The 8,861-nt window shown below is 39.6% G+C and overlaps 1 long non-coding RNA gene across 1 annotated transcript; it reads right to left on the bottom strand.

Moving 5' to 3' along the window:
• Window positions 1–3,602: 3,602 nt before the first annotated feature.
• LOC131275653 (uncharacterized) lies at window positions 3,603–4,739 on the bottom strand. Its single transcript, XR_009183128.1, has 3 exons — window positions 4,655–4,739; window positions 4,470–4,548; window positions 3,603–3,622 (listed from the first exon to the last, which is right to left on the bottom strand). It is a non-coding gene; the product is annotated as an uncharacterized lncRNA (long non-coding RNA).
• Window positions 4,740–8,861: the final 4,122 nt, after the last annotated feature.

Here is an 8,861-nt window from a genome sequence, read left to right as displayed (position 1 = left end):
GGCATCAATGCGTGGTAATGAGAAGAAGAAAGATTCATGGGCAGTAATAGAAATTCATCATCTTGGGGAGTAAAATTACAGAGAAAGACAATTTATGAATAAAGTATTCTACACAATACAAATAAAGGAACCTCTAACAATAATAAACAAATGCTTCCTCTCCCAGAACAGGCCTTGCAGTAGACTATCCACCAAGGGAAATGACAAAAATTTCTTCACACTTCAGGACAAACAGCCTGCATACTAAAATGTGTTTTTGTATTAGAGTTCTCACCTAAAAGGGAAAGTATACCCCTGGAACAGGTAACTTCAAGGCAGGAAGTAGGTGCTAACCGGATTCCTTTTCAGGATTTCTCTTCTACTAAAAATAGTCTAGAGTCAGGGTGGGGATGTCCGCTGTCCATGGGGGGTGCACACCCCACCCTGCTTGGGGACAGGAGCAAGAGCCATTCAGGCTGCAGTAAGTGCTTGGGATGCTTTCCAGGCATCACAGTGATAACTCACTGGAACAAAAAGCCCTTGTAGTGGATTTTGCAGTAGAGAAGGAATTGCACGTAGAGCTCCCTACCTCTCTGTGGAAGGTTCTGCACATCAGGGCTTCTCAGAATTGGTTTCAGAATCTTGCTTCCCTTTTGAGGCCTTGAGATTTTGTGGATTATTTTCAACAAGCCTGAATATAGAAAAAGAATGAGCTGTACAATACCAAAAAAATGTCTTGTATGGCTTAAAATGTATATAAGGGTAAAATACACTACCATGATAGCGCAAAGAGGGGAATAGACACAGTTAAATCTCAGGAAGAAGAGGTAAAAATGCCACTTACTAGTAGATTAAATCAAGGATACAGAAAATGACAAAAAAAAGGAGAGGGGAAAGAAAAAACAATCTATAGCTACCCAATTTAATCAAGGAAATGTAGAATAACTAAAAATCTAAAAGATAGAAAGAAAAAAAGATGAAGGGATTGCATATACTGCTGACATGAGAGGGAACCCTAATGTATTCAGATGGTAAATTACAAGTAAAAGGAATGAGCCGACATTCAGTCTCCATTTCTAGCCACCATTTTGTTTATACCCATCTCTCCAAAAGAAATTATGAGTCAGGTAAATATCCAAGTGGGTAGGAGATTGCCAGGTGAAAAGAATGCAAAAGATATATAGTGCACACAAAGGCAAAGAGGCTCCTGGAGGCCCAAGGGACCTGTGCAGAGTGACTGCAGCTTGGGATGCATCAGAAGGAGCTGTAAAAAATGCACAAGGAGAGGCCACCACGGACCTGCTGAGGGGAAGCTTCCCAGGCTCCACTGAGGAATCCTGGACTGTCCCTGCAGAGCATGGAATGTCCCAGAATCAAAAGAAGGCAGGAACAGAGAACTTGCCTACAAAGAACACTCTAGCAACTATAGGGAGAATGAATCAGAGTTGGAAATGTGTTTAAAGATGGGAAAATGGAGGTAAGGAGAGTAGTTAGAAAACCTGGGCAGTATATTCATTTCGTGTGGCAGCTGCAACAAATGACCAAAGTCTGGAGGCTTCAAACACTTATTTTTAAAAAGTTACTTTCTCACAGCTCTGGAATCCAGAAGTCCAAAATTAGTATGATGGGGCCCAAGTCAAGGTGTTGGCAGGGTGGGGCTGCATTCCCTATAGAGGCGCTAGCTTGAGTCTGTCCTGGGCATCTTCAGCTTCTGGTGGCTGCCAGCATTCCTTGGCTGGTGGCTGCACTCTCCAGCTTCTGCCTCTGTCTTCACATCACCTTCTCGTGTGAGTGTGTGTGTGTGTGTGTGTAAGCACCCTCTGCCTCTGTCTTAGAAGGAAACTTGTGATGGCATTGAAGGCTCACCTGGATAATCCAGGAACTCTCCCCATCTCAAGATGCTCAATCACATTGGCAATATCTATGTCACATAAGGCAACAATCGTAGGTGCCAGGAATTAGGACCTGATTTCTCTATAGGTCATAATTCAGCCTTTCCAGGCAGGAAAAATGATGGGGAGCTGATCTAATGCAGTAGGCAGATAGGGGAATAAAATGGATGTGGGAGAAGCTGAATCCATATCATGAAAAAGAACAATTGGCAAAGTAACCAAACGATTACTGGTGGTAAATATAAGCTCTTTGTAACTATTTCAGAAATGAGAAATGGTTCTTTCCGGTGGGTCAGATATTTAGTGAGCTACAGTAATCTTAGGAAAAATTAAACTGTGGTTGCTCAATGAGCACAAAAGGAGGGAAAAAACAGTGGTCTATTTTCGATGTTTAATGGCATCAGGCAGTAGCGCCTGAGCAATGAACTATTTTCTCAGCAAGACATGCTTTCATGGAAATTTCTGTATACACTGAATAATAACATGAATGAGCAGCCAGAAATAGCAACAGATGCAGAAAGCCCATTTTCAAGGAAATAAAAATGGATTTTTATGCAGCAAGAACACAAAATGCTGCGTAAGAGTTTATATTTCAAAGGTTACCTAACTCCAAATTTGAGATATAAATTCTGGAGGAGTAATGAACTATTCAAGGCTTTCTATGGTCACAAATCCCACCCTCCTTTCCACAATGGTGTCATATAATGTTTGGGCTGAATATTTTATATTTATTCCACAATGTAAAACAGCTTTGATAGCTAAGAATTCCTTAAAGTCCTCGAAGATTTTATTCTCCTAAAAAAGATCACCTCATACATGTCACTCAAGATTTTTGAGAGTCAAAGCAAGAAATGGAAGAGAAATCCGAATCCAATAACTTGGTCAGAGAGAAAGCAAAGGTGAAAAACAACAACAAAAACAAAAAATACATAGAGCACTGGAATACCAGAAAGACAGAGGCAGCTCAGTAGCCATAAATGGTGGTTCCTGGACTGCCCCTCCCCCACTCACCCCCAGAATTGCAGGCCAGATTCCCTGTAAAAGAACAATGAGGGTGCTAGAAGTCAAGGCAGGAAGGAAGAAGCACAATTCTACAGTGATTAAATATGGTAGACATAGTGTGGTACCTCTTCTGAGGACATATAAAATATGTTCGTGAGTCTTCACCTTCACTCGTTACAACATCTGAAACAATGAGCATATAAACCTCTTACTCTTGGATGGCCTTCTTTCTCTTCTCATGGACTTCCTGGAGAGACTGTCTTTTCAGCGTCACGGATCTGCATTCCTCTTCCATTGATGCTTTCAAAGACAGCAGTGAATTGTAGTAGTTTTCTACTTCCTTTAAGCATTCTGCAAAGGACAAATCATTCTGCTGCTGCAACATGTTCACTTGGGCATTCAAATGTGGTTAGGGGGCTGAGGACAGAGAATCCTGAAAGGATTCTTTACCTTCACACTGCAAAATCATTTCCACTGAATGGAAATTTCTTCTCAATAAGCAACCAACCTGCCACATTGTCTTTATTGATTGTCAAGGCTGTCAGCCTCTACTGTAACAGTTTTAGATCTTTTTCTACTTCCAGTATTGCATTTTGGGCCTAAAAGTCAGAACAGGGAGAAAATTTTCTTACAAGTGAGGCACAGTAGGAACTCCCAGGCAACACTTAGGGTACTCTGTAGAAGGAGTTATACCTGCAGGACATCCACCATCTGAGACATTCGATTTTCCACCCACCCATTGCAAGCACCTAAAAAACAAGAATTTAATCTTTTCAAGAAACTCAACTATTATTTCATGATTAAACGTTTTTAAAAAAACTATGATAAGCTGGCAAGAATCATTAGGGTATTTCATTCTTAAAAGAATTGAAAACTTAGGAAGAATGAAGACAGTGTGTAGAAGGAAAAGGTTCTCTTTGTTGTCCTAGGAAAGGATGGGTGAAAATGGCTCTCTTCTCTCCCAGATCTGCTTCTGTCTGGGAAAAGACCCAATTCCAACATTCCCTCTTCTGTTCTCCCCTGAAGCTCTCCCAGGAGTTGACACAGTGTATCACTTGCACACTTGTGGTAGTGACATTAACTTGGGGAATAGCTCTAGTAACATGTCCATCATTAGCAGAGAAGACCACCTTTCTTCCTATACCCCCACCTCTAAGGGCAATACCCCAGTAGGTGGCTCTACCATCTCTGTGTTCTAACCCTGGCTATAAGTCTTGATACCATACAGATGCTTCAGAGATGATGAGCACCAATAAAAAAAACCATCTCTGTCTGAGACCAAGTCTGTCACCACACAGGACCTGACAGGAAAGTGTGCAGGACATAGAGGGGTAAGACCCATCTAATGCTGCTCTAACTTCCCCTAATGTATCTAATTTCCATAGGGATAGGGGAAAGGGCTTAGAGTTCTGTTCTTCTCCAATGCTCTACAATGCCCAGCACCTACCTGGGCCCAACACAGGCAGACATGTAAACAAATCCAAGGATGGGACTGTATAATGCCAACACTTAGGAAGAAATACATCAAGTTCAAGAGTATCAGGAGGGTACTTGACTAAAGGCAAAGTGATCCAACCTCCCTGACATTGATCTTACCTGATAGATTTCTATTTGTTGATGTATTTCCTCCTGTCTTTTTGGCCTTAGGTTCATCTTTGCATCATAGAGGCTTCAACTGCACCGAGCAATTAGTCACAGTCAAAAAAAAGAACAAGAGAGAATCAGAAAGAGTCTCCCACTTTTAATTAGATTTTGAACTGTGTACACAGGAATGAGCTTACTTCAATATTATCTTCAGGAGTCAGAACTCCCTCCAAATCTTTCTGAGTTGTTTTGAAGGATTTGCTTTGTTCACTGAGCTCCATGTGCTCTTTAAAATAGCTTTTGATGTCCTATTACAACAAAAGAGAAAAAAACTGTATTAAATAAATTGGTTTTTTTCTCAAAAGACCCTAGTAACATAAGACTAAAGCAGGGAAAGAGAAGTCATGACTCCCTGCCCCCTGGCTAGGCCTCTTGATCCTAGCCTAAGGCCTTTGTAAAAATGAGCAGAGAAGGTGCCTCATGCTTAGTGCTAGATTAAGAACAGAAATGTGTGTTTGCAGTCCCAGAAATAATTGTTGCCTTACTTTGCTTGGGCTGCCATAACAAAGTACCACAAACCAACAAAAATTGGTGGCTTAAACCAACAGAAATTGTCTCACGGCACTGGAGACTAGAAGTCTAAAATCAAGTTGTCAGCAGGGCCATGAGTCCTTCAGAGCCTGTAGAGAAAAATCTGTTCATATTCAGCCTCAAAATCTGAATCTAGATTCAGCCTCTCCTAGCTTCTCATGGTTTCCAACAATCCAAGGCATTCTCTGCCTCAGTCATTACACGGTGTCCCCTGCTCTGTCTGTCTCGGTCCAAATTTCCTCTTATAAGGACACCTGTCACATTAGATTGGGCAACTTGGACCCTTGGAGTCATTCTTTCTTCATTCCAGCCCATCTCTGTCCCTCTCAGTCCAGGATGGCAGGTTCTGTGCTGATATGAACTTGTTGAAAACCTTGTCAGTCTTCTGTGCAATTTTGGGGTTTCTAAGCCATTAGTTGAGAGGGTCATCCACAGGGAGGGAGATAATTGCATCTCCCTTCCTGGCTTCTGTTAAGATTGTTCGTTGGCTCCACTTGTCACACATCTAATCTTTTTTAACAAATGGTTGTCCAGCCACACCCGTGGCCATGTTTCCATAGTTAAATATTTGCATAGGCTGAGAATTTTCTAAATGAATCCTTGGTTCCTATTTGTTTAACAGTTCATTCTTCAATTTACCTCTTTCCCGAGACATTTTATCACAAGTAGCAAGGAGAAACCAGGCTGTACCTTCTACACTTTGCTTGGAAATCTCCTTAACTAAATGTCTATCCTCATCACTTACAAATTCTGCCTTCCATACAGCTTCAGAGCACAATTCTTCCAAGTTCTATGCCACTTTGGGACAAGGTTTACCTTTCCTCCAATTTCCAAAAACGCATTCAGCATTTCCTTTGGTTCTTACCATTAGCAACTGCATTAATATTCCTCTTTCTAGCAGAATTCTGTTCATGATGATCTACATATTCTCTAAGACAATATAATCTTTGTCTACAGCTTCCTTTCCTTCTTTCTGTGCCCCCAACAGAATCACCTTTAACATCCATATTTCTACCAACAGTGTCTTCAGGGCAATGTAGGATTTTTCCATCAAGCATCTCAAAATTCTTAAAGCTTTTACCCATTACTCAATTCCAAAGTCACCTCCATATGTTTAGGTATTTGTTAAAGCAGCATCCTACTTCCTGGTAGCAAAAATTTTCTTATTTTGCTAGGGCTTCTGTTGCAAATTTCCACAAACTGGTGGCTTAAATCTACGGAAATTTATTGTCTCACATTTCTGGAGGCTGAAAGTCCAAAATCAAGATGTCAGCAGGCCATGCTTCTCTCAAAATCTGTGGGGAAGAATCCATTCCACATCTCTTCTAGCATTTGCTGATTTGTTCACAACCCATGGCATTCTCTGCTCAGTCATCCCATGTGTTCTCCACTCTGTCTGTATCCAAACTACCTCTGCTTGTAAGAACCAAACTACTGATCTTATTTTAACTTGCTTACATCCTTTGGAAACTACCCAATTTTCAAATAAGATTACATTCTAGAGAACTGGGGCTTAGCACTTCAACATATCAAATTTTCTAAGACATTATTCAACCCACAATAATTATCTAGCAAGGTGAAACAGGGATGGTTTAGAACTTCCTTCTGAAAACCCTATTGCATACAAGTAACTGTTCAATAAGCAGGAAATTCACATGATTTATTTCCCATGTGAATGGATGATCCTATCAGTGTCTCCAGCAAAAATCTGTGCCAGGCCTAGAGTTCCATATGATGATTCCTCACCTGATCAACTGAAGCAGTAACTGCTCAAGGAGGATCTTCAAAACCTTGATTCCTTGGCGTAATTAGCCTGTCCACCATCACTTCCTAAGGGCTACCTAGGTTAGTAACTGGTTGAAATATGACAGAATAAAGAGTCACCCTCCTGAAGGTCACAAGAAATTGTGCACCAGAAATGCAGAAGAGATAAGTAATCTGCACATGTCTCCATCCTGAGGCCACATTTCAAATCTGTGAATCTGTAAATGTGCATCGGAATCTTGTACTCACATCTCTTGACCAAACAGATTTGACAAAAGACATTTAAGACGTGATGATTTTCAGGACTGTGATTTAAATCATCACTAGAATTATCTGTTCTTTATCTGTTCCTTCTCAATCTTAAGGTGAACCCTTTCTTTTTGATCCTAAAGTGTTTCACAGTTCATCTTTGCTTCACTACCATGAGAGTCACGATGTTTAATTTTAATCCAAAACAAAACATTCCTATTAGAGAATTAATTGCCAGGATCACAACAGACATTGTACCTTATGCCAACAAGATATCACAGCTTTTTGTGGGTATGTGTGTGGATTTTTTGATGTTTGTTTTTAAAGGAAGTACTGGTGATTGAACTTGGGACCTCGTATATGTGAGTCAGGAGTTCAAAATTAAGCTACACCTGCTCTGACATCTTACAGTTTTTATATTCTAAGATATAAAACACTTATTCCTCATAAAAGGTAAGGCATATAATGAAAATTCAGAAATAAGTACAGACAGCTTTGCTCCTGCAAATTCAGAGGCATTTGGGAAAATGCTATCTTTTAATTTTTCTCTAGATTTTTCTTATTATGATATTTGCATATAAGATAGGAAGTAAAATGTATTAGAACTTCAAAAGAAACACTGGGGCTTAGGCTAAAAAGGAGAAACATCAACTCATATTTCAAACCTATGCCCTATATTTCAGATAAAAGGAATTGATCCATTTTGTACCTAGTCGAACAATCACATAACAAAGTAAAGAATGAAGGAAATACTTGAAGGCATAAAATTTCATGGCATCCACAACCTTTCTGTTTATAACATAGAGTGCTTCTTGAATGCATGACAAGGGGAAAGCAAAGGAGATAGAAATTTTTTCAAGTGAAATAGCGCAAATGAAATTTTTTATAATGGTGATTCAAAACATTGCTAAATTTACTTTAAAAATTCTCTCTTCTTCATTAAGAGTGGTAGGACTGTTCAATTTGGAGCAAACTCTCAAGAATCATCTCATAAGATTTTTTGTTCTGATTCATTTCTGGGAGGGCAGTGCTGATTGATGTGAAAATTGACCCATGGAATTGTGGGAAAACATACCTCCTAAGCCCTTAAACATAAAAGGCCATTAAAGCCATTCTGGTAGTAGTACTGGAATTCTAGAGTCAGAAGAAGGCTGAGTTTCCCAGACTCCCAACTCTTACTGCTGTCAACAGCATGGAAAAATATAGGGCTCAAAAGACCTGGTGTACAAAAAGGCTTGAAAGCCAAATTATGATTAACAGCAGCAAAACTCTTATCAAGTCCCAATGTTTGACATTTTGATGTCTCTTAGATTCTGATGTAACATGCAGAGATTGACTTATGTTATGCAGGAGTTCATTAGGTCCTGAAAGTGTTGTGATGTTATCCTAAGGCAAACCACATTGAGGTCAGTAAGAATTAATCATTACATTTACTTATAATTTTTGACTGGTGCACTAAGGCAGATATATTATTTTGGAACTAAAGTTCTGTTTAATTATCCCTCACACATGCACAAATCTACTTATCTGTCATAATGGAAAAGTGGGGCAATTTAAAAAGAAAATGCTTAAAGCTTCAGTTGCTTGAAATCATTTACTTCTCAACTGCAATAGCCATAATGGGGTCCAGAGCCACAAATTGTTTTAAAAAGCTGTAACAAAACAAATGTAAAATCTTTGGACTGTGATAGATTTCTTTCCCTAATGAGAAAGTATTGTTGAAATCTTACTCAGAATTGGCTAACTTTAAATTGGCAAACTATTCCAACAAGCCAGGTCCTATGTTTCTCCCAGACCATT

Source organism: Dasypus novemcinctus, chromosome 23 (assembly GCF_030445035.2).
Source record: "Dasypus novemcinctus isolate mDasNov1 chromosome 23, mDasNov1.1.hap2, whole genome shotgun sequence".
NCBI classification, from domain to species: Eukaryota; Metazoa; Chordata; class Mammalia; order Cingulata; family Dasypodidae; genus Dasypus; species Dasypus novemcinctus.
This window is presented reverse-complemented; position numbering and strand designations above follow the sequence as displayed.